This window comes from Lissotriton helveticus, chromosome 12, assembly GCF_964261635.1.
Source record: "Lissotriton helveticus chromosome 12, aLisHel1.1, whole genome shotgun sequence".
NCBI classification, from domain to species: domain Eukaryota; kingdom Metazoa; phylum Chordata; class Amphibia; order Caudata; family Salamandridae; genus Lissotriton; species Lissotriton helveticus.
In genome coordinates, this window is record NC_136073.1 from 668,923,256 (window position 1) to 668,948,761 (window position 25,506).

Below are 25,506 nucleotides of genomic sequence, written 5' to 3' on the forward strand. Positions count from 1 at the left end.
GGTGGGAGCCCCTGTTACTACAACAACAAAAAAAGGAAGAAGTCTAAGAAATGATCACATGCTGCTACTAACTGTGTAATGTCAAGTATCGAAACTATTGTTGAAGATTGTGAGAATATCCTACTGTCTGCTACTGCCTCAAGTAATGTGGATACTCCTGACCCTTTGGTGGAAAGTCTATTGCAGAGAAAGAGTAAAGTTATTCCAGCTATTTTCACTAAAAATCCTAAACCTAAGTGATTTTTGGATAAAACACACTCTAACCCCCTAAACCCATAGAGGTAAATGTTAGAGGCACAAAAAGAGGTAAATGTTAATGCTATTACTGAAATACCAATTGAGAATACAGACAGGTCCCCGTGCCAGATAGAAAAGGAAATGGGTATTTCTTGTACCAATCGATTTGCGGTATTGGAAGGGGACTCAAGGGAAATAGGTGAGGTTCTAACGCAAAGGTCGGGGGGGGATATGGAGGATAGGAATAACCCAGACGAATGCTCCAAATGCCTGAACTTTAATCATAGGTTAATGGGGAGAATAAAAAGCCTGGAAAGGGACATAGCCCAAATTAAGGAAATGATGACGGATCTTATAAAAAGGGAGGTTCCATATAGAGTAATCTCTCCACACTTAGTGTCAGTACCTAACTCTGCCAAAGCCCCCACCCCACGATTGACCCCAATAAATCAGACTGCAGATGTGGCATCATCTAAACGTACATCACAAACTGCCCCACTGCTAGTCGGCATAACCGCAGGAGACTCACGAACCACCAATTTAGCCCAACCACCTCTTGCTAAAATATCAGCTAGGCATAAGATCCCAAGCTCTATTTCCACAGTAGTAAAACAGAGGGATCCAATATCAAAACGTGGGGACTTGCAGGGCCGTAATATCCACTACGCTGATAGGGATAGACAATCCACTGGGAGCATAAGGGCAAAATTCCCCTGTAGTACTGTCTACAGGACTGGGGTCACTAAGAGGGAAGCCACCAGTAACTATGAGAATAGCGCATCCTTACATAACAAGGTCATTCATTGGCTTCGTCATGTTAGAGGGTGCAGGTCAGTTATTAGGGAGGACATGATCAATGTTAAAAGACTTTCCTTGCCCAGCTCGGCAACAGACTGTATCGAGATCGTGTTTGGCAATTTAGCAATTGCCGAGAACCTAGTAGCTTTGGAGCATAGGACTTGCACCCCAGGAATTGCAATATTCAAATCAGACCTGCACCACAATGGTCTAATTATAGGCCCGAGGAGCAATCAGGCCTTAATAATATAGATTGACCACCAAAGGGTGATCGTTTGAACCGTGCAACACAAAAACATGATACACAGAACCTCGAGCATCAGATCAACTGCTCTGTAAACATTGTAGACAATGAGGGCAGGGGGACTAATTATGAGGCTACTCCCTCTAGGGATGGAAGTTCAAATGAAGTGCCCACAGTCGATAGGCCCCTAACCACATGTTAAAACCTGAGTCGGGTCGGGGACAATCGATATTTGCCCGGCGGTATTGCCTCTGTGACCCTCTAGTTATTTAATCAATGAAGAGGCAGGCGCTGGAGACTGGAAAGCAGGAAACAAGGTTTTTATTCTCTCCGGAGGAGAACACAGCAAAACGGACAGCAGGTATCGTTCTGAGGTGCTCTAACTTACGTTTGAGGCCTGGCCCCTTATATACAGTGTTTGTGGTTTTTATTACAGTTTACATACATATGATAAAGCTTTGATGTACGGAAAGACATTCCCGGAATCCCCCTTTGGGCCCGTTTCCACACATATCTACAGTAGAAGTCCCCACCCTGGTCACAGCAGGTGATGACTATCGCGCAGCTGGATATTCCGCCAATTCATGGAATGCGGGGTTCGATCGGATCTCATGGGGTGGGGGCTTTGATCAACTCGGGGGTCCTTTGATGAGGGAAGCTTTCTATTGCACGGGGAGGGGCAAGGGATAGTATCGGCAGAGCTGGGTGTCGGCCTGGGAACGGGGAAGACAAACGGGCACACGGGGAAAAGGGGGTTTGCATCTAAGGGCCGGGGATCATGAAAGGGAAGAAGGGAGGTGTCGCGCTGGGAACAGGATGAGGGCCTGGGGCAGAGCAGCGCCGAAGAGGGGTTTATGATTCAAGGCAGGTGCAAGCAGGGGGTTGGTCAGCGTGCAGGCTTAGTGAGGGCGAAGGGCTATGTCAGGGGCCAGCGGCATGCGAAAGGGTTCGTTCTGATCAGGGCATCTTAAAATGGCGGGTGCGCACGACAAAAGTGTGGCATCAGGGGAAGAGGCAAGATGGCGCAGATGATGTTCACCAAACCGTACTAATTTTCAACAGTCCTCCCTTTAACATATTCAAGACATCTTGCTGGTTCATTTTCTACTCGGTTCTATTGTGGTGGGCATGAGAAAGAAAACGGTAGGAACCCTAGATGAAAAGAGTTGTAAACAATACATTTTGAGATTTCTAGTTTTTTAGGAGGTGGACCTATTTGATAAACTTTGATAAACTTGTTCAGCAGGAAAGTCATAGGAATGCAATACAAAAACGATTCTGTAGCGAGAGCAGCAAGTACATTTCATAACGTGGACTGGCAGGTTGTTACATATATCAGATTCGGATTGGAGCATGATCAATACAATGGCGGCTGGGAGAGAAATGAGGCGCAGCAGAAATGGTGATTGAGGACGTCAAAGTGTTCGTAGTTAACGAGTTCTCAGTATTCTTTGTTGTCTTTTCGTTGGCGCTGTGGAGCACCGGCGATGGAGCTACGGGTCCAGCTCGATTCTAGGTCTCGCGTTGCAGGGCACGACCTTTCCCTCGTATTCCTGGTCGGAAAGGTCCTTTTCGCCCTGTGTCCTTTGAGGTGATTGTCAGAAAGTTCAGATGGAAGAAGAGCGTACAAAACAGTCCATAGGGTAGGTCGGAGGAAAAGGGGGATGGAGCAAGGCCAAATTAGGAACAAACTAGGGGAACGAGAGACTTCAGATGGGCGGGCTCGTGACCGAGTCTAGAGAGCGGGGACCTTTCGGCACACATTCGGACATAGAGCGGGGGCATTAGGTTAGCCCTTCCTTCTCACTTTGCTGGAGGTAGTGCCTCGTCCTGTAGCTCTGTTCTGTCGCGGTCTCGCCTTGGCCCATGTCGCAGGTGTTCCATAGTCTGCAGTCAGGCCTCGTGCTCCCACATCCGGTCCTTCTCTCTCCTGACAGCCGTACCCTTAAACGAGTTTGAAAAGACAGTCTTTAGAGAATTTGCAGAGGAAGGTAATCACAAAAGTCTATTTCTCTCCCAGCTTCAGACAGAAATGAAAACGTCCGTTATTTTAGGGTTCACAACTAACATATAAATGACCGATGACGGGCCTGTTGGATGTACTATGACTTTCCTTCATAATTATTTATTACAGTTTCGACAGTTTATCTGATGGAGACCCACCTTCGTAAGACGGGTTTGACAAAGATATGCCGTTCTCTAGGGCTTTATATTTACCAAGGGTACTGTGTGCTATCGACATGGTACTAAACAGGTATTTTGCTGAGGGACGAACATAGGCTAAACATTTCTTTTTATCAATGCGTCCTGTTTTTCAACTAAACATTTTTCACTTTCGGCAGGGTTCATTTCAACTATTTCTTCACTTTGGTCTAGTCTTTTAACCTTGTAAAACATCATTCTGGTTCCTACGTAGCTTCCTACGGCCTGATTACTTAATCAGAAAAGACAGGGGTTTTATGGGAAACAACTAGGGACATAGAAAAGTTATGGTAAGGGCGTAAATCGACCCATCTCTCACAACCGGGAGTGAGGGGTAGTTTCATAACTCCAGTTTGGAGCGGCTGATACAGGGGATGTAACAGGGGTGATCATTTTTCCTGTTTGGGTATTGCGACAATTCGGGGCGGGGAGGGTCGCGTATTCTGAGGTCCTTTTTTTATACCATAGGAGCCGTTGACATGTAATTCCTTTATTACGGGTCAGATTAGGGAACCTTTGTCGTCTTACCTGTCCTTTCCCTTACGGCCTAACCTCGGTTCATTGACTTCTAGCGGAAAAGGAGAGGTAATGACGCGGTCTCAGGGTGATTGTATTAAAGACAAGTTTTTGTGCAAATACTGACGGTATTTGAAGCCAATTAGGTGGTGTGCTAGGGGTGGCAGTCTGCCAATTTCGGGGCTAATCACTCGGAAGAGTGGGAGTGCAAAAATAGAGGGAGAGAGAGAGAGAGAGAGAGAGAGAGAGAGAGAGAGAGAGAGAGAGAGAGCGCAACGGCAGGCTAAATAGTACACGTGCAACAGAGAGGGTGGCAGTGTATTCAAGAAAGGCTATTTAGTGCATTACACAGTAAAGGACATTCACGGGTCTGCGTTAGAATCTTGTAATCATGCAGTTTGAGCATTAGACAGGGTAGATGGGACGTGCCTTGAGAAAAAGGAAAGCAGAAAGGAGGTACCATTTTGTCGCACTTTCTCGCATTCACGGTCCTTCGACCAGTTGGGTCAACGCCTCAGTCACACACACACACATTCTCTCATAGTTTCGCATCATACGTGACATGGGTTCATTCGTGTGGTCTGGTTTAAGGGTGATCACTTTTTATCAGGTCATACTAATTTTACGGGTTTGTTCGATACGTGAGTAGTTAGTAGGCGTGCTTAGGCACCACCTTGCAGCGCTAGTCTGCTTCGTACATTTAGACATGGCAAGGCTTCAGGTCTTCGCCATACCTCGGCTGTAATCTCTGATGTAACCTGCAGAGGGAGAAAAAAGGGGGTGGGGGAGACAGCATTCGCGCATATTCAAATACATGGATTCATAAGTCCTTTACTTACCTCTTACTCGTCTTTCCTCCTCGGGGCAGAGTCCCGGGGGTATGGTTTCTGGGGTCGGGAGGGGAGAGGGGCAGTGTGCCCTTATAGGTCGGGTGTAGGAAAACGTTAAGAAGAAAACCAAAGATACCTAGTGTGAGGTATCCAGTTGGTAGGTGCATCTAGCTATCGGGGTCCTTAAATCTCCTTCAACGTTGTGACATTCTGCGGTTCATTAGTTCTTTGGTCAACTCTGTTCCCTAGTACCTTCGAGCGTTGTACTTAATAATATTTACATCATTTCATTTCACCCTTCTTTTACATTCCCCATTTACACCGTTCGTTTTACCCATCCTCGGAAGTCGAGGTCTTCCTCCATGCGAGAGTTCATGACTCAGTCGCGTACTTTGAAGGCAGAGTGTCGTGTCGTCGATCTGATCCGACCTCCAGGGCTGGGCAACCATCTTTTTTTTTTTTTTTTTTTAACCTTAAAGAGAGAGCAGAGTAGGGTGCACAGAAAAGAACTTTCCCACCGATCCCACATTTTTAAAATAAAGCATGCAATACCCGTCCATAGTTTCGAAAACCTTTATTTGGCAAAATCATTTCAGCACGTGGATTATGAGGGTGCGGTCGTATTTGGCCGGACGTGGCAATGGCTAAAGTGCGTACAGTGGGGGTGTCGTCTTGCAGCAATAAATACATTGGAAAGTTTTATTCATTCACTTGTAAGAAACTAAAACGTCTATTAATTGGCTGGGGGTTCGGGGGCATTTATTTCATAATTTAGAAGCATAATCATAATAGTCGCAATCAGATTTCCTATATGCATACCGTATGTGTGCGTCATAAATGGGGTTATACATCAGCAACGAAAATATAATACACCGCACATTTGTAATCGACATTTTTAACGGGACCCCTTCACAATGTTCGTCGAGTGAACTCTCCTTGTCTTTTCTAGCCAAGTGTACGAAGGATCATATAAGTCTCAGAACATCAAGTTTGTATTAGTGCGAAGGAACACCACGAGGTGTTCGCAAGTCCCTCTTGATACCGGAGCCATTTTGGGCGGGGCCGGCTCAGTCCGGAAGTAGCATCAGGGGGAAATGTTTCCCATTACTGGCAGTTGGACCAGAGTCCTTTTCGGCAGTTCTAGAATTCATGCTAACAGAGGGAGTGGCAATGTCACGTTTATTTCGTTGGCGATCAAGGCAGCCGTCCCTTACCGGAAGCCTGCAGAGGCCGAAGGCTCCGCCGAGGACCTTTGTAGAATCTTCAAGGCTGCGGAGATGCTGTCGGAGATGGGGGCTTGTGCCCCAGTGGGCAAGTGTCCGAGTTATATTGCTGGTCAAAGTTACTCTAGCGGCCGGGGCCCGCCTTCCAGCGGACCCAGACGCCATTTTGAGGCCCTACATGGGCCACTCTCGTCGAGTTTGCAAGAGTGGAAGAGACCCTTCGGAGTGAAAGGAAGAGGGCTCTGTTTTGTGAGAGCGGGACGTTCGGCTGGGGTGCAGCTGTGATGCCCCCACCTGGGGGCGAGGGAGACTCGTTCGCGCCGTCTCCTTCTTCCGGGGCACCCCATGCTGCTCTTTTTCATCGGCCCGCACGAAGGTCTCTCCCCATCCGGTGCTTCTCAAGTCGTGTGCTCCGTGCCGTGGGAGTATGGCCATCTGTGGCGCACACTCGGTGCTCCGCAAGTATCGGTGCAGTCATTGCAGGTTCAGTGTTCCGAAAATATGGGCACCATTGCACGTTCGGTGCTGCGCAAGTATTGGGGCACCATCGCCTGACTGGGGGTGTTCGGCGTTGGGCCGGGGGCTGGGAGACCTCCTATCGGTGGAGGTGGGAGAGGCTCGTCCGCGTCGCCTCTCCCTCCCAGCCCGACCTGGACGCATTCCTGCAGAGGTATGGACAGGGCATCCCACCGCCCAGAGCTGCTGCGGTTGTTACGGAAGGGAAAAGAAAGAGGTGCCTCGTTCTTCTCTGGACATGTGGCGGGACTACCTACAACTGCCCAGGCTGCTGGCTCCTGCCTCTCCTCCGGCTCCCCCATACGTTAAGATTTCCTGACCAAGAGTTGGCAGCAGGGCCCGCCTTATATGGGTTGCCGCTGGTTGGGCGTAGCTGTAACCCTGCCCTACTTTGGAAGGTTCCAGAATGTGGGGGGGGCGAATGTTCTATTGACTTTCATGTTCTACAGTTTACCGTTCTTGTTTTTCTAGCGTTATTGTGTTTTCTCTTGCCTGTTATGTTAAAATAAAAGTTCGTGTTTATCAGTGGCTTACTGATTTTGTTTCCCATTTCTTTCTTTCCAGGTTGTTTCATGCTAAAATTTCTATTAACATAGTTTATGTAACATGGAAGCACGTGCAGGGGGATGACGCAGATTCATATATTACGTACACACAAACTCAGACGGGGGGTAGTAGAAAAGTATGACACGCAAGATCCGAAGACAAACATAAAACAGTGATTATTTGGCCAAAATTATCTTTTTCCGTCTGTTAACTTAGAACTAGGCTGGGTTCCCGTTTTTATATTGTCCGACCTAGGAAAACTCGAACATGCCGCTGAAATTGTTCTGGCGAAATCTGTGCCATCGGGCATAATCGAACGTGGTGGTTCTATCTGGTCTGTCCATGTGAGTCTGATTCTTCTTTGTCTCGCGCCCTTTCCCTTTCTGTTGGCCTGTTACTCCTGTCGGCCCTCTGCCCCTACTCACGCTCAGTAGAGTCGGGCATTGGGCTTTCCAGTGTCCGACATATCTACAAAAAGCACATTGGTCTGGCCCTAAGTCTGGCCGTCCTGTGCGTAGTGTCGGGGGATAACCTTCGGGTCGTGGTGTCCAGGGGTTGTCCTGTTGATATGTTCCTCTACCTGCTCTGTCCTCGTCTTTTTTCTGTCGTTGCATTGCCTCTCTTCGCCACATACCGAGACTGTCGAGCATAATAGGCGTCGTCTTATTATTACGAAGGGCTATTTCTAACGTTTCTATTTTATCAAGGTCGAAGGATCCTATCAGTGGCCACTGTTTGTCTTGACTTTCTTTGGTATACCTGTGCCACAATTTATTATAGGCTATGGTAACTAATCCATAGTTTATGAACATGTCCTTATTAGGGGTACCCTCCAGCGGGGCTAGATGATCCACCTCTAACAGACGGTCCGGGTTGAACCAAATATCAATCAATGGGGAGAAGACAGACATGACGGCTCGCAACGAGGGACAAAAAGTCAGCACTGCCTATCTTATCACTGTGTGCAAAGACTAGACAGAATATTTCTATTCTACGTTGTTTGCAGGCAGTGAATACCTCATGAACGAATATCAAAGAATAATCAATAATAAAGAACAATCAATGATAAAGAACTAGAATAGAATCAATGGGGAGAGTAAGCAGGGGCGCAAAAGTCTGCGTCCTCTACCCTTTCACTATCCGTAAAGAGGAATCTGTTATTCCCTGTTTGCAGACAGAGAATCTCCAGAAGACAATCTGTGAACCGCAGTTCGGGGTCAAGGAACCCAGTTAATCAGTGTGGGAGAGGGAATCTCCTGAAAACCGTTAATAAATAATAGAATCAGTGGGGGAGAAAAATAGGTACGACGGCTGCGTTACCTATCCTTCACTGTTTGCAAAAGGGAAAGAGCCTACTGTTTCTCCGTGTGCAGACAGTGAATCTCCAAATAAGTCAAATAACGAGCAATACTAGTATTTAAACAATCAAGCAATTATTTCGCACTTGTCGTGTTTACACGACCTTACCCGGACCGTACGGACAGTTTCTTGTCTTCCGAATCCAGCGCCTGTTCGTCCTCTTTTTCTCGTATTTCTCACGGCACTCCTAATGGTTCCCAGTCAGGACCGTAGATCACTCGAGAGAGGTCTGTTCGGAGCTAGTGAAGTTCGGATGATCGGCTGCCAGACGAGGGTCTATTGGGCAAGAGCTCTCCCGATCGTTGCAGTCGTTCACTCTGTCGTCGGGACCTCTCCCACTGGATCCACGAGTCGCTGATGGGCCCCACGCTTGGGACGCCAATTGTTAAAACCTGAGTCGGGTCGGGGACAATCGATATTTGCCCGGCGGTATTGCCTCTGTGACCCTCTAGTTATTTAATCAATGAAGAGGCAGGCGCTGGAGACTGGAAAGCAGGAAACAAGGTTTTTATTCTCTCCGGAGGAGAACACAGCAAAACGGACAGCAGGTATCGTTCTGAGGTGCTCTAACTTACGTTTGAGGCCTGGCCCCTTATATACAGTGTTTGTGGTTTTTATTACAGTTTACATACATATGATAAAGCTTTGATGTACGGAAAGACATTCCCGGAATCCCCCTTCGGGCCCGTTCCCACACATATCTACAGTAGAAGTCCCCACCCTGGTCACAGCAGGTGATTACTATCGCGCAGCTGGATATTCCGCCAATTCATGGAATGCGGGGTTCGATCGGATCTCATGGGGTGGGGGCTTTGATCAACTCGGGGGTCCTTTGATGAGGGAAGCTTTCTATTGCACGGGGAGGGGCAAGGGATAGTATCGGCAGAGCTGGGTGTCGGCCTGGGAACGGGGAAGACAAACGGGCACACGGGGAAAAGGGGGTTTGCATCTAAGGGCCGGGGATCATGAAAGGGAAGAAGGGAGGTGTCGCGCTGGGAACAGGATGAGGGCCTGGGGCAGAGCAGCGCCGAAGAGGGGTTTATGATTCAAGGCAGGTGCAAGCAGGGGGTTGGTCAGCGTGCAGGCTTAGTGAGGGCGAAGGGCTATGTCAGGGGCCAGCGGCATGCGAAAGGGTTCGTTCTGATCAGGGCATCTTAAAATGGCGGGTGCGCACGACAAAAGTGTGGCATCAGGGGAAGAGGCAAGATGGCGCAGATGATGTTCACCAAACCGTACTAATTTTCAACACACAGTTGTAGGAGAAATAACTCCAGACATAATCACTAGCAAGACTAACCCAAACATGAAAATAATTGAACTAATTTCTTGGAACATAGCGGGGCTCCAGAAAAATATGTTAAACCCAGATTGGAGTGAATTTATAGACATGTTTGATATCTGCATGTTTCAAGAAATATGGAGTACATCGCCCCAATATAAATGTGGATATTCTACCCACTTTATCCCTGCAGTTAGTATAGGGAGAGGTCGACCCTCGGGGGGATCTACATATTTGGATTAAAGTAGCGCTTAATCTGGCGGTTACTGTTCACTCTTTGCCATCGCAGGACATACTGCATATCTCTGTTAAGGGCAACCACTCTACAAGCTCTTTCGAGTTGTTCAATGTGTATGCCCGTGGGTCCCCGGGAGGTCAAACCTCATCCACTATAGCCATACTTGAGGGGGCACTGGCAGGTATTCCCTTACTGTCCAGTGTCATCATAGGGGGAGATTTTAATTGTACATACGAACCCCTAAGTGTAGATGATATTGTGGACATGAATGAAGAAGATTGTAAAAAGTCTATCCCGCCTCTGACCCTAGCCCCAATCAAAAAGTGGACCCGAAGAGCGATCCAAATAAACGCACTAACAATAGAATATAACTTACGTGCCCTGAACGGTAGGACAATCTCGGACCCAAATGATGCGATGACATATAACAAACTTAGTTGTCCATCCCGAATTGATTATATTCTGCTTGACACTGGCTCTTGGAATAGATTAATTGATATGGAAGTCATACAGTCACAGGATAGTGATCATAACCTGCTCTGTATGGAAATAAAATGGGGGGCGGAGAGGGAAACCTCAGATGATCCATTAATGATAACAAAAGAATTAGTTCCATCTAACGGTAACCGTAGACTTAAATGGAACAGGGTGTTGTGCCAAGAAGATAGTCTGCTTTGTATCAAAGGTCTGGTGGAATTAGAAACCAGGGAACTTGTATCTAAAATCCCTGTCCACCACACCGATCATAATTTCAGCCTTATAGACTCCTACAATACCCTAATGAAAAAAATTGGTTCCTTCTTCACAATAATAGATACAGGGGGACCTAAAAGGAAGAATGCAGTAAAAGCCAGTACCCCATGGTACACGGTACAATGTAGGGAAAGGAGAATGGAAATAGCAAATGCTATCAGAAGAAAGGACACCACAGCTGTACGGTTGGCCAGAAGGGAATATAACATGTGTATCAAAAGGGCCAAGAGGGATTGGGAGGAGGAATATTGGCAGGAACTTAGGGTCGCTGCCAGCTTAAAGAAACCAATTCTGTTTTGGAACCTGATAAACAAATTAGACAGAAGAGGAATTGAGCCCCTTGCCAACCACGTAACTGAACAGCAATGGCATTCACACTTCTCAAATTTGTACTGTGGCGATGATGAGACAGGCCCATTTGCAGGGCACAAAATAACCATAGCAATGCGGGGTCTGCACCCGTAGAACCCTTTACAACCCGGGAAGTTTTTGACGCTATTGGGAATATAACCCCCGCAAAAGCGGCAGGCCCGGATGGGCTACCGGGTGATTTATATATATATACGACCCCAAGTTGTGGGCGGATTTTATTGCTCCCCTTATGAATTTAATCCTTAGTGGGTGCGGAAGTGGTCACCATACATAAGAAAGGCGATAGGGAGGACCCTGCCAACTACAGGCCGATTAGTTTAATCGACGCTATGCAGAAAGTAGTTGGCAGGGTCATTGTAAATAGAATGGACAGATGGTTAGAGGAGGGGAATATACTTTCCCACTTCCAGGCGGGCTTCCGTAAAAACGTGGGTACTATGGACCAGGTTTTTAGGTTCTGGGCAATATACTGGAAAACAGTAACTATTATGAAGGGGAATCTTTACCTGGCCTTTATAGACCTTAAAAGTGCCTTCGACTTGGTACCTCGTGACAAACTCTGGAGGGTGTTGCAGGATATGGGGTTTCCTCGTTACCTCCTGGAGGTTATAGTCAAATTGCATGAGGATAGCTATGCTAGGATTAGATGGGGGTGTCTGTGAACAGGGGGGTACGCCAGGGCTGCGTGATGGCTCCGACATTGTTCTCCCTCTTTGTTAATGGGGTGGCAGACCATATGAGGGAGTGCAGTGCCGATGCCCCGGTCCTGGCAGGGGAGAAAACACCTACTCTCCTCTTCGCGGATGACACCTTCCTGTTGGCCAAAACACCATCTGGATTACAAACATTATTGGACAGATTTAGCCTGTTCTGCCACGAACGTGGGCTGACTATTAATACGACCAAAACCAAGCTGATGGTGCTGCCCCCTTCCAAAAAAGCAAAGAAAATTAACATCATTCCTAATGGGTCATCTCTTGAGGTGGTCAAGGATTTTGACTACCTGGGAATCAGAATTAACAGCAGAATGAAGTGGGATTCCCATGTGGCCAAGATGCTGCTAAACCTCAAGAGGGTCTCAGGTGCCATTTTAAGGAGCCAGCGAATCTCAGTCAGCAGACCTATTGCCCCGGCTCTCGCTGTTTATGAGGGGAGGGCGCTGCCCTCTGCGACCTATGGGGCTGAACTCTGGGGTTGCGAAAATGTTCCTGATCTGGTAAGAGCAGAGAACAAATTTATAAGGGACTTAGTCTCCCTTCCGACCTCAACTCCGCTGAAACCCCTTTTCCATGACATGGGCAAACGCTCTATCTTAGATATAGTTCACCTTCGCCCCTTGCTGTTTTGGGTGCGCCTGAGGAGGACCCCAGAGATAGCAAGCTATGCTTTGGTGTTGGATGAACTGATTACCTTGAACAGTAATACAGTGGGTAAACAAATTGAGACAAATGGTCATTAAACTGGGCTTGGCAGAATGCTGGACCTCTCAGCCCCCCCCCAAAACAAGTAATTAAGAAAATCTATTGGGAGTGGGTAGATGCAGAGGTACAGAAGAGCTTGAAATGGGGATCTTTAACCACACAGTTCTTAGAACACAAGCCAAGCAGAAAGTTGGAACCGTTTTTAGACCTCATCAGAATACCAAGAGACAGATCGGTCTTCCTAAAGATGAGGTATGGGACACTACCTCTCAATAAATTCACTGAAAGATGGAAAGGATCAAGGGTGTCAAACAGTACTTGCCCATGCTGCCCGTGTAAATCAGAATCCCTACCACATTTTCTGTTTGGCTGTAAAGCTTACAAGAGGGCAAGACAGAGATGGTTGAAACCAGTTTGTATAGAGTTGGGGGTCAGAGATTTGCGGGTTGCCCAACGTATCCTCACAACTGATACAACATCCCATCTTATTGTATGTGGAGTGGCAAATATCTATCATGTGCCTGGCTTATCCGCACCAGGATGTTAAATGCTAACAAAGTATAGACCCTATACATACTGTTTCTAACTTACATGCATTTTAACATTGTTGTACTTTAGTATTGTCATCAAATTGTTCTTATCAATGTAAATAATGTTTATTGCCTTTTATTCTATGAATTTGATATTTTATCAAATATGTTTTTGTAGAATGTATGTACTTTTATGATATGACAATATCGAATAAAGTATTACAACAACTAAGAGTAATAGACCATACAGCATTTACACAACGTGTATATAGTGAGGCGGATAGAGCGGAGGCCTTACTGGCTCGCATCTTACGAGACGCTCCTCCGTCTGTGGTAATACCCCACATTATAACAGATACGGGGGATATGCTCACTACACAAGGGGACATAAATACTGCATTCCATGACTATTATGCTACCTTATATGGGTCGCCTGTCGGCCATATAGAGGCACGTATAGACGCCTTCTTATCGGATTTAACATACCCGATGATTCCAGAGCCGCTCCGTAAGGGACTAACAGGTAATATCACCACACAAGAGATCAAAATGGCAATGAAGGGACTGCCTCGCAACAAAATGCCTGGCATTGACGGCTTTCCCATAGAGTTCTATGATACCTATGCGGAGGCTCTGGTAACCCCAGTTGGTGGCTTTATATAAGGAGGTGTGGGAGAGGGGCTCGCTGCCTGCTTTGGCGGCACAGGCACTGGTTATTGTGCTCCAAAAACCGGGCAGGGATCACACTGATATGGCGAAATTTCGCCCGCTATCCACGGAATATAAAATCTTGAGTAAAGTACTCGCGAACAGACTAGTCCCACATTTATCAAAACTAATTCACAATGACCAAACTGGTTTTTTACCTGCCCAGAGCACATCTCTCAACATCAGGAAATTGCATTATTTGCTAACAGAAGCCCCGAAGAACTGCCCAAATGCTGGTTGTATTTCTCTGGACTTCCGGCAGGCTTTTGATTCTATACAGTGGGACTATATGTTTCAAGCGCTGGGGAAATTTGGTATCCCGGAGGATTATGTTAAATGGGTGCGAATATTGTATGATGCCCCTACGGCACGCACTAGGATGGGAGGTCATATATCGGCAGAATACACTATACACAAGGGTACACGGCAGGGATGCCCACTATCTCCCCTTCTTTTTATATTAGCGCTAGAGCCCCTGGCCAAACAGCTGCGACGTGATTTCACAGAGCAGGGAATACGCTTGGGCAATACTACCCATTTATTCTCGGCATATGCCGATGAAATTTTTTTGTATGTCTCCGACCTTCGCACCCCGCTAGCCCCATTGTTTGAAGCGTTTCACAGCTTTGAGTGCGTATCAGGGTTAGCTTTAAACACTTCCAAAACACATGCCTTTTTCTTTACAGATGGGGTTGACATTGTGGAACTGGATGTTGGTGACACCATGATTCAGGTTGCACCTACAACGTTTCGTTACCTAGGCGTTCAAGTTTATAGGACACCCGCAGATATGTTGGAAGGAAACCTAAATAAGGCAATCAGGGCACTGAACGCTAGTGTCGCATTCTGGACGACGTTACCCCTTTCTGTTCCAGGCAGGGCCGCTATAGCGAAAATGGTTGTACTGCCCCGTTTGGTGTATTACTTCACGAACCTACCACTGTTAGTACCACAGCACACTTTCAAATTACTAAACACACTGCTAATTGACCTCATTTGGGGTACAGGCAGGCGACGTATTGGTCTAAAAAAACTTCAAGTTGGTACTGCGGCAGGTGGATTGGGAGTGCCAGATTTTCGTGCCTATTATTATGTTTATCAATTGCAATGGCTGTCATATTGGACGGCAGGACGTAACTTGCACGAAATTGATTATAAGATGTCTGATTTGGATAGCTGTAGGCTGCACGCCCTCTTACTGCCAGGTAGTAGGTCTCCAGCGAACCTCCCCCCACTATTGCAAACGGCACTGCGATGCTGGGTGGCGGCGCTAAAATACACACATTTGGGTGGTAGATACGCAGGGAACACTCCGTTACTGGGGATTCTGCTAGCCAGTGGAAGGCTGACTAAACGAATTCTGTCACCCTGGTTGGAGGTTGGTGTGAGTACGGTGGCTGACCTATTTGGAGAGGAAACACTAATGGACCACAACACATTTATGCATTGTACCGGTGCCCCGGCATCCATGTTCCTCACACATACGGCGCTGCTTGGGTTTGTTAAGAAGACATGGGCTCCTCAACGAACAACTCCTCCTGAAAATGAACTGATCAAGATGGTATATTATATGGGCGGAGGGAGACATTTGGTTAAATGGTTATACACTGGCATTAGCACACACACGAGGATCCCCCTACACGCATTGAAGATACACTGGGAGGCAGAACTAGGGAGGGGGTCTCTCGGACAGGGAGTGTGCGATAGTGCTGGAACACCCCAGGAAGATCCCACAAAATGCTAGATTCAAATTCATACAAACAATGATCTTACACCGGGCGTATCTAACCCCACATAGACTGGATGTGATGTTTCCCCAGACACAACACCACTGCCCGCGCTGCCTATTGGTGGGGGCTGGCTTTCAACATATGGTATGGGACTGCCCTAGACTGAGGAATTATTGGGACACGGTGCGACAATTATTGGAATCTTCCATGCAGCTAACCGTCACAGATACAGCAGCGGAATGTATCCTTGGGCTTCACGCCCGGATCACCACAAAGAAGGTGCAATGCCGCTTCATAAACCTGGCATGCATATTAGCCATCCGAAATATAACTAGAAAGTGGAAATCCCACAAGCCCCCTGAAGTGCATATGTAGCAGGTGGAACTGTTACGTTGGGCTGCAGCAGAGGGTGCAGCACTATGCAGGTAGGAAACTAGGGGACTACGAAAGACACCGATCTCCCTTGAATGGGAAGTTATGTTAGAAGGGCTACGTGCGCAAGAAGTGGCATTGTTCTAATATGTTATGACAAAGTATCTTGGAGCTGTTGATAAGACCACTGGGCATACTGTAGACTTGTGCTGCGGTGTGCTACTGGATGTTGTCCCAACCTGCATACCTTTGTGACACTGCCCACCCGTTAGCAGTTCCGGCAGTATACATGCAGTAGCAACACCAACCGCGACCTTGGGGAGGGGGGTAGTTAGGGCTTATAAGGGGTTGTTCCTTTCTTTCGAATTCTTTACTTTATAGTTTTGTTTTTCTTTTTCATTGTAGGTATATTATGTATAGCACTGTATTACACGACAGCATTTCCCTGTGCTGTTTCTCACAGCTGAGCGATGCACAACTACTTTTTATTGTAACTATATGGTCAAATTGATAATGGGATCGTGCAGCATGTTACAGAATATTAAACTGGCATTAGGAATACCGTAAAAATAATACATGCTATGTGATGGATTGTATGTTAAGAAAATCGATAAAATATGTTTAAATTAGCAATTAGATTATCTGATGAGTTGAGGGAGGAAGGTTTACGCTACAGTTAGTGGGAATAATAAAAACCATGAATAACAGACAATCCTTATCTTAGGACATCCCTATCAGTTAAGCTATAGAGAAGTCGAGAACATTGTGATTAAACACACCTTCAAACAAATGGACAAGTCTCAAATAATGCACTACCTTCTTTCATCTCACCATCTAGGTCTTCAGCTGGGAGACCTGTTTAGCCCGCTACCCATTTCAATCCCATGATAAATGTAGCCTAGCTCTTTGAAGGGAATGGATTGTCCATCATGTCAGATAACATCCTGCTCTAGCTTTACGATGTCAGGACACCACTTGACCAATCGCCCGGGGTGACGAGGATACATAGGAGGAGGAGACATCAGCAATTATGCACTATTATTCACTAGGTAACTACCTGTAATAATGAAAGCAAGGCAAGTAGGAGGTGTAATGGGAAAGTACTCTGAATCACTGAAAGCATTGTCAACCTTTTGGAAGTGGGATGGAGCTACAGGATGGCAGAGTATCCGAAAGAGCAATCCATCTGGAGTATCAGAGGCGCACATACAGAGTGCAGGGAAACAGGTTAAGTGAGTTTCACTCCACGAGAAAGTAACTAAATCGCCCTCACTTAAGGCAACTCATTCCCGCATTAAAGACAGTAAGGTCCTCTGATGACATATTGTTAGCACATGCGTCTAAAGCAGGCTTTGACAGCCTTGGAGACAAAGTCTTTGATAAAATACCATGATCACTGTAATAACATCCATATTGCTACAGTCTTGACAAATTATAATTATGCCAAAGATCCCACTAAAAAGGTGCTGAGGGCCCTCAGATGCTACGAACTTATTTAATGACAAGCAAAAGTATTCAATGTGAACGTGACTTACCATGTAAATGGATAAAGGAAGGCCGAGTGTTGAGGAATGGGTTCTTTTCTTTTTTTTGGTCTCAGCAACCCAGAGAAATTCTCTTCTGCAACACTGGCATCTCTGGTCAATAGGTGTATTCTGCAGATGGAAACATCCACTGTTAGTCCATTAGAACTTGGGCAGAGTGCCAAGGAATGGGTTCTTTCTTTTTTTTGGGTCTCCGCAACGCAGGGAAATTCTCTTCTACAACACTGGCAACTCTGGTCATTCGGGACATACTGCAGATGGAAGCGTCCACTGTTAGTCCATTAGAACTTGGGCAGAGTGCTGAGGAAGGTTTTTTTTTGTTTGGTCGCAGCAACACAGAGAAATTCTTTTTTGCAACACTGCCACCTCTGGTCATTCGGTATATTCTGCAGATGGAAACGTCCACTGTTAGTCCATTAGAACTTTGGTGTAGTGCTCAGTAATGAGTTCCTTCTTTTTTGGTCTCAGCAACACAGAGAAATTCTCTTCTGCAATACTTCCACCTCTGGTCATTCTATATTTTCTGCAGATGGAAAAGACCACTGTTAGTCCATTAGAACTTGTGCTGAGGAATGTTTTTTTTTTTTTTTTGGTCTCAGTAACGCAAAGAAATTCTCTTCTGCAACACTGGCACTTCTGGTCATTCGGGACATTCTGCAGATCGAAGAATCCACTGTTAGTCCATTAGAACTTGGGCCAAGTGCTTAGGAATGGGTTTTTGTGTATTTTTTTGGTCTCAGCAACACAGAGTAATTCTCTTCTGCCACACTGCCACCTCTGGTCAGTCGGTAATTTCTGCAGGTGAAAAAGTCCACTGTTAGTCCATTAGAACTTGAATATTTTCAAACTAATGCAATGCAATAAAAACAGGTTTTCTAAGTCAGTAATCAGTACTGTGGAGATTGTAATATTTGAAAATCCACTGCTTACTCTAAATGTCAATCTCCGTTTTAATGTTCAACCTAGCATACCACTCTTAATCCTATGCCTCAATTGCTACCACTCTCTACACAAATGTAGCAGCTATATCAGTACGCAGATAAAAGGATGTGATTGCCAGCCAAGTGACGGTGTCCCCTTCTCAGTACAATTCTTTTAGGGTATGATACACCAATAGCAATTAGATTATCTGATGAGTTGAGGGAGGAAGGTTTATGCTACAGTTAATGGGAATAATAAAAACCATGAATAACAGACAATCCTTATCTTAGGACATCCCTATCAGTTAAGCTATAGAGAAGTCGAGAACATTGTGATTAAACACACCTTCAAACAAATGGACAAGTCTCAAATAATGCCCTAGCTTCTTTCATCTCACCATCTATGTCTTCAGCTGGGCGACCTGTTTAGCCCCCTACTCATTTCAATCCCATGATAAATGTAGCCTAGCGCTTTCCAGGGAATGGATTGTCCATCATGTCAGATGACATCCTGCTCTAGCTTTACGATGTCAGGACACCACTTGACCAATCGCCCAGGGTTAGGAGGACACATAGGAGGAGTAGACATCAGCAATTATGCACTATAATGCACTAGGTTACTACCTGTAATAATGAAAGCAAGGCAAGTAGGAGGTGTAATGGGAAAGTACACTGAATCACTGAAAGCACTGTCCTCCTTTTGGAAGTGGGATGGAGCTACAGGATGGCAGAGTATCCTAAAGAGCAATCAATCTTGAGTATCAGAGTCGCACATACAGAGTCCAGGGAAACAGGTAAAATGAGTTTCACTCCATGAGAAAGTAACTCAATCGCCCTCACTTAAGGCAACTCAGTCCCGCCTTAAAGACAGTAATGTCCTCTGATGACATATTGTTAGCACATGCGTCTAAAGCAGGCTTTGACAGCCTTGGAGACAAAGTCTTTGATAAAATACCATGATCACTGTAATAACATCCATATTGCTACAGTCGACAAATTATAATTATGCCAAAGATCCCACTAAAACGTAATGAGGGCCCACAGATGCTATGAACTTATTTAATGACAAGCAAAAGTATGAAATGAAAAAGAAACTTAATTAAGCGCACTGTGGCCGAGCGGCTTCCTGGCGCTGGGGAGGGAAAACGGATTCTGCACTGCGGACCAAAAGGGACTAACCGGGGAAGGCCTGGAGGAAAAGAAAAGTTTTTAGTGCTTTTCGGAAAGCAGGGTAGGTGGGGATCGATCGGATAGATAATGGAAGGCTGTTCCAGTACTGGGGGGCCGGGACCGAGAAGCGAGTGCCGCCGATGCGGGCTTTACGGAAGCGGGGAACTTGAAGGGGAAGTTGAGAAGATGAACGAAGAGTCCGAGAAGGGGTATAGGGAGTGATCAGAGAAACAATAAAAAGCGGGGCAGAATGAGTATAAGCTAAGAAGACAAGACAAGCTAGTTTGAAGGAAGAACGAAAGCGTACAGGAAGCCAGTGAAGGGACTTAAGAACAGGCGTAATGTGGGAAAATTTAGGGAGATGAAAAATGAGCCGGGCGGCCTGATTTTGGATGGCCTGGAGCCGGCGCATTTCAAAGGCAGGGATGCCAGAATAGAGAACGTTCCCGTAATCGAGACGAGAAGTAATGAGGGCTGTGATGATGGATTTGAGGGCGTCGGTGGAAAAGAAACGGGAAATTTTGCGAATAAGACGGAGGGAAAGAAAACAGGATGAGATTACAGAGCTGACTTGGGAATGCATGGAAAGGTCATTGCTGACCTTGATGCCTAAAGTGCGAACAGAGGGGACTGGAAGAGGGGGGGTACCAAGAGAAAGGGGCCAGTAAGTTGGGGACCAGGGATTAGAGGGACCACCGGTGAGGACAAGCTCCGTCTTGTCGGGGTTTAATTTAAGGTGGTTCGTGATCATCCAGTCCGAGATAAAAGCTAAGGTGGAACTGAAAAAAGAGGAGGAGTCCGGGGTAGAGAGATCAAAGATGAGCTGGAGGTCGTCGGCGTAGTTATACACGGAGACCCCCAGCTCGCGGAGAGAGAAAATAAGAGGGTAGATATAGAGATTGAAGAGTAGAGGAGAAAGGGAGGAACCTTGGGGGACCCCACACACCAGAGGACGGGGAGGGGCGGAGAAGCCGGCAAGCTGGACTGCCTGGAACCTATCCTGGAGAAAGGACTTCAGCCAGGAGAGTGCTACCCCCCTGATGCCGGCTGCGCTGACACGGTCGAGAAGAATGGCATGGTCAACCGTGTCAAACGCAGCCGACAAGTCGAGGAGCACCAACGCCTGGGGGAGATTGGAATCGACCCTTCCTTTAAGCTCATCCAAGACTGCAGTGATAACAGTCTCGGTAGAGTGGCCCGGGCGGAAACCCGCCTGGTGGGAGGCCAATAGGCCATGCTTCTCGATGTGTGAGGACAGGCAAGAGGTAACATGGCTTTCCACAATCTTCCCCAAGTAAGGGAGGAGGGAGATGGGCCTGAAGTTGGACGTTGAGGAAGGGTCCAAGCCAGGTTTTTTTATTATGGGGAGAACAGTGGCGGTTTTGAAAGAAGAGGGAACAGAACCGAGAGCCAAAGATGAGTTAAGGAGGGTAAGAGGGGGTCCAGGAGAGTGAGAGAAAAGAGATTGAAGGATCCAAGCCGGTGCACAGTCAGCTGGTGAGCCTGACTTGACCTTAACAAGCAGAGCGGAAAATTGTGCAGCAGAAATGGGGGGAAAGTGATCTAACATAAAAGGCGGGGAGGGAAGAGGGGGGATGATCTGAATTTGAGAGACTGCAGGAATATTAGCTTTAATGGTGGTGATTTTATCGATAAAGTGATTATTGAGTGAGAGACAAAACGATAAGGATGGGGCAAAACTAACATTAGTGCGATCAGATGTAGCAAGTTGTTTTACGAGTGAGAAGATCTCTCGAGATTTGTTAGAAGACCGGGCAACTTTTTCAGAAAAGTAGTCTGTTTTTGCCGAAATGATGGCTTTTTTGTAACTGTTGAGCAGTGATTTATATTTAATTCGGAGAAGGGGACAATAGTTACGCCTCCAGTGGCGCTCCGATCACCTAAGGTTTAATTTGAGCTCTTTAAGTTCACTAGTGAACCATCTGTGGGCCTCATGGGGCCGCACGGATTTGATGTTTTTGAGAGGGGCGACAAGGTCGCAGGAGGAGGAAAGCCAGGCACGAACAGCTTCGGCTTGATCCTCAAGAGGGAGGTCCGTCAAGTCGGGTACTGTGGAAGCCAGAGAGGAAGAGAGGAGAGAGAGATCTGTCTGGTTCCAACAGCGGGCTGTCTGATTTTTGGGAAGAGGGGCTTTAGTATAAGAAGGAAGGGAGATATTAAAAGAGATTAAAGAGTGATCTGACCAGAGACAAGGAAGGATAGAAAGAACGGAAAGGGGGCGACGCAAGGATCAAATTTCAATGTGAACGTGACTTACCATGTAAATGGATAAAGGAAGGCCGAGTGTTAGGATGGGTTCTTTTCTTTTTTTTGGTCTCAGAAACCCAGAGCAATTCTCTTCTGCAACACAGGCACCTCTGGTCAATAGGTGTATTCTGGAGATGGAAACATCCACTGTTAGTCCATTAGAACTTGGGCAGAGTGCCGAGGAATGGGTTCTTTCTTTTTTTTTGGGTCTCAGCAACGCAGAGATATTCTCTTCTGCAACACTGGCAACCCTGGTCATTCGGGACATACTGCAGATGGAAGCGTCCACTGTTAGTCCATTAGAACTTGGGCAGAGTGCTGAGGAAGGTTTTTTTTTTGGGTCGCAGCAACAGAGAAATTCTTTTTTGCAACACTGCCACCTCTGGTCATTCGGTATATTCTGCAGATGGAAACGTCCACTGTTCGTCCATTAGAACTTGGGCAGAGTGCTGAGGAATGGGTTCTTTTTTTTTGGTCTCAGCAACGCAGAGAAATTCTCTTCTGCAACACTGGCACTTCTGGTCATTCGGGACATTCTGCAGATGGAAGCATCCACTGTTAGTCCATTAGAAACTTGGGCAGAGTGCTGAGGAATGGGAGGGTTTGGTCGCAGCAACACGGAGAAATTATCTTTTGCAACACTGCCACTTCTGGTCATTCGGTATATTCTGCAAATGGAAAAGACCATTGTTAGTCCATTAGAACTTGGGCCGAGTGCTGAGGAACAGGTTGATTTTTTTTGTCTCAGCACCACAGAGAAATTCTCTTCTGCAACACTTCCATCTCTGGTCATTCCGTATTCTCAGCAGATGGAAAAGGCCGCTGTTAGTCCATTAGAACTTGGGCCGAGTGCTGAGGAATGGGTTCTTGTTTTTTTTTTTATCCCAGCAACACAAAGAAATTCTCTTCTGCCACACTGCCACCTCTAGTCAGTCGGTATTTTCTGCAGATGAAAAAGTCCACTGTTAGTCCATTAGTACTTGAATATTTTCAAACTAATGCAATGCAATAAAAACAGGTTTTCTAAGTCAGTAATCAGTCCTGTGGAGATTATAATATTTGAAAATCCACAGCTTACTCTAAATGTCAATCTCCGTTTTAATGTTCAACCTAGCATACCACTCTTAATCCTATGCCTCAATTGCTACCACTCTCTACACAAATGTAGCAGCTATATCAGTATGCAGATAAAAGGATGCGATTGACAGCCAAGTTATGGTGTCCCCTTCTCAGTACAATTCTTTTAGGGTATGATACACCAATAGCAATTAGATTATCTGATGAGTTGAGGGAGGAAGGTTTACGCTACAGTTAGTGGGAATCATAAAAACCACAAATAACAGACAATCCTCATCTTAGGACATCAGCAATTATGCACTATTATGCACTAGGTAACTACCTGTAATAATGAAAGCAAGGCAAGTAGGAGGTGTAATGGGAAAGTACTCTGAATCACTGAAAGCATTGTCAACCTTTTGGAAGTGGGATGGAGCTACAGGATGGCAGAGTATCCTAAAGAGCAATCCATCTGGAGTATCAGAGGCCCACATACAGAGTGCAGGGAAACAGGTTAAGTGAGTTTCACTCCACGAGAAAGTAACTAAATCGCCCTCACTTAAGGCAACTCATTCCCGCATTAAAGACAGTAAGGTCCTCTGATGACATATTGTTAGCACATGCGTCTAAAGCAGGCTTTGACAGCCTTGGAGACAAAGTCTTTGATAAAATACCATGATCACTGTAATAACATCCATATTGCTACAGTCGCGACAAATTATAATTATGCCAAAGATCCCACTAAAAAGGTGCTGAGGGCCCTCAGATGCTATGAACTTATTTAATGACAAGCAAAAGTGTTCAATGTGAACGTGACTTACCATGTAAATGGATAAAGGAAGGCCGAGTGTTGAGGAATGGGTTCTTTTCTTTTTTTTGGTCTCAGCAACCCAGAGAAATTCTCTTCTGCAACACTGGCACCTCTGGTCAATAGGTGTATTCTGCAGATGGAAACATCCACTGTTAGTCCATGAGAACTTGGGCAGAGTGCCAAGGAATGGGTTCTTTCTTTTTTTTGGGTCTCCGCAACGCAGAGAAATTCTCTTCTACAACACTGGCACCCCTGGTCATTCGGGACATACTGCAGATGGAAGCGTCCACTGTTAGTCCATTAGAACTTGGGCAGAGTGCTGAGGAAGGTTTCTTTTTGTTTGGTCGCAGCAACACAGAGAAATTCTTTTTTGCAACACTGCCACCTCTGGTCATTCGGTATATTCTGCAGATGGAAACGTCCACTGTTAGTCCATTAGAACTTTGGTGTAGTGCTCAGTAATGAGTTCCTTCTTTTTTGGTCTCAGCAACACAGAGAAATTCTCTTCTGCAATACTTCCACCTCTGGTCATTCTATATTTTCTGCAGATGGAAAAGACCACTGTTAGTCCATTAGAACTTGTGCTGAGGAATGGGTTCTTTTTTTTTTTTGGTCTCAGTAACGCAAAGAAATTCTCTTCTGCAACACTGGCACTTCTGGTCATTCGGGACATTCTGCAGATCGAAGAATCCACTGTTAGTCCATTAGAACTTGGTTCAAGTGCTTAGGAATGGGTTTTTGTGTATTTTTTTGGTCTCAGCAACACAGAGTAATTCTCTTCTGCCACACTGCCACCTCTGGTCAGTCGGTAATTTCTGCAGGTGAAAAAGTCCACTGTTAGTCCATTAGAACTTGAATATTTTCAAACTAATGCAATGCAATAAAAACAGGTTTTCTAAGTCAGTAATCAGTACTGTGGAGATCGTAATATTTGAAAATCCACTGCTTACTCTAAATGTCAATCTCCGTTTTAATGTTCAACCTAGCATACCACTCTTAATCCTATGCCTCAATTGCTACCACTCTCTACACAAATGTAGCAGCTATATCAGTACGCAGATAAAAGGATGCGATTGCCAGCCAAGTGACGGTGTCCCCTTCTCAGTACAATTCTTTTAGGGTATGATACACCAATAGCAATTAGATTATCTGATGAGTTGAGGGAGGAAGGTTTATGCTACAGTTAGTGGGAATAATAAAAACCATGAATAACAGACAATCCTTATCTTAGGACATCCCTATCAGTTAAGCTATAGAGAAGTCGAGAACATTGTGATTAAACACACCTTCAAACAAATGGACAAGTCTCAAATAATGCCCTAGCTTCTTTCATCTCACCATCTATGTCTTCAGCTGGGCGACCTGTTTAGCCCGCTACTCATTTCAATCCCATGATAAATGTAGCCTAGCGCTTTCCAGGGAATGGATTGTCCATCATGTCAGATGACATCCTGCTCTAGCTTTACGATGTCAGGACACCACTTGACCAATCGCCCAGGGTTAGGAGGACACATAGGAGGAGTAGACATCAGCAATTATGCACTATAATGCACTAGGTTACTACCTGTAATAATGAAAGCAAGGCAAGTAGGAGGTGTAATGGGAAAGTACACTGAATAACTGAAAGCACTGTCCTCCTTTTGGAAGTGGGATGGAGCTACAGGATGGCAGAGTATCCTAAAGAGCAATCCATCTTGAGTATCAGAGTCGCACATACAGAGTCCAGGGAAACAGGTAAAATGAGTTTCACTCCATGAGAAAGTAACTCAATCGCCCTCACTTAAGGCAACTCAGTCCCGCCTTAAAGACAGTAATGTCCTCTGATGACATATTGTTAGCACATGCGTCTAAAGCAGGCTTTGA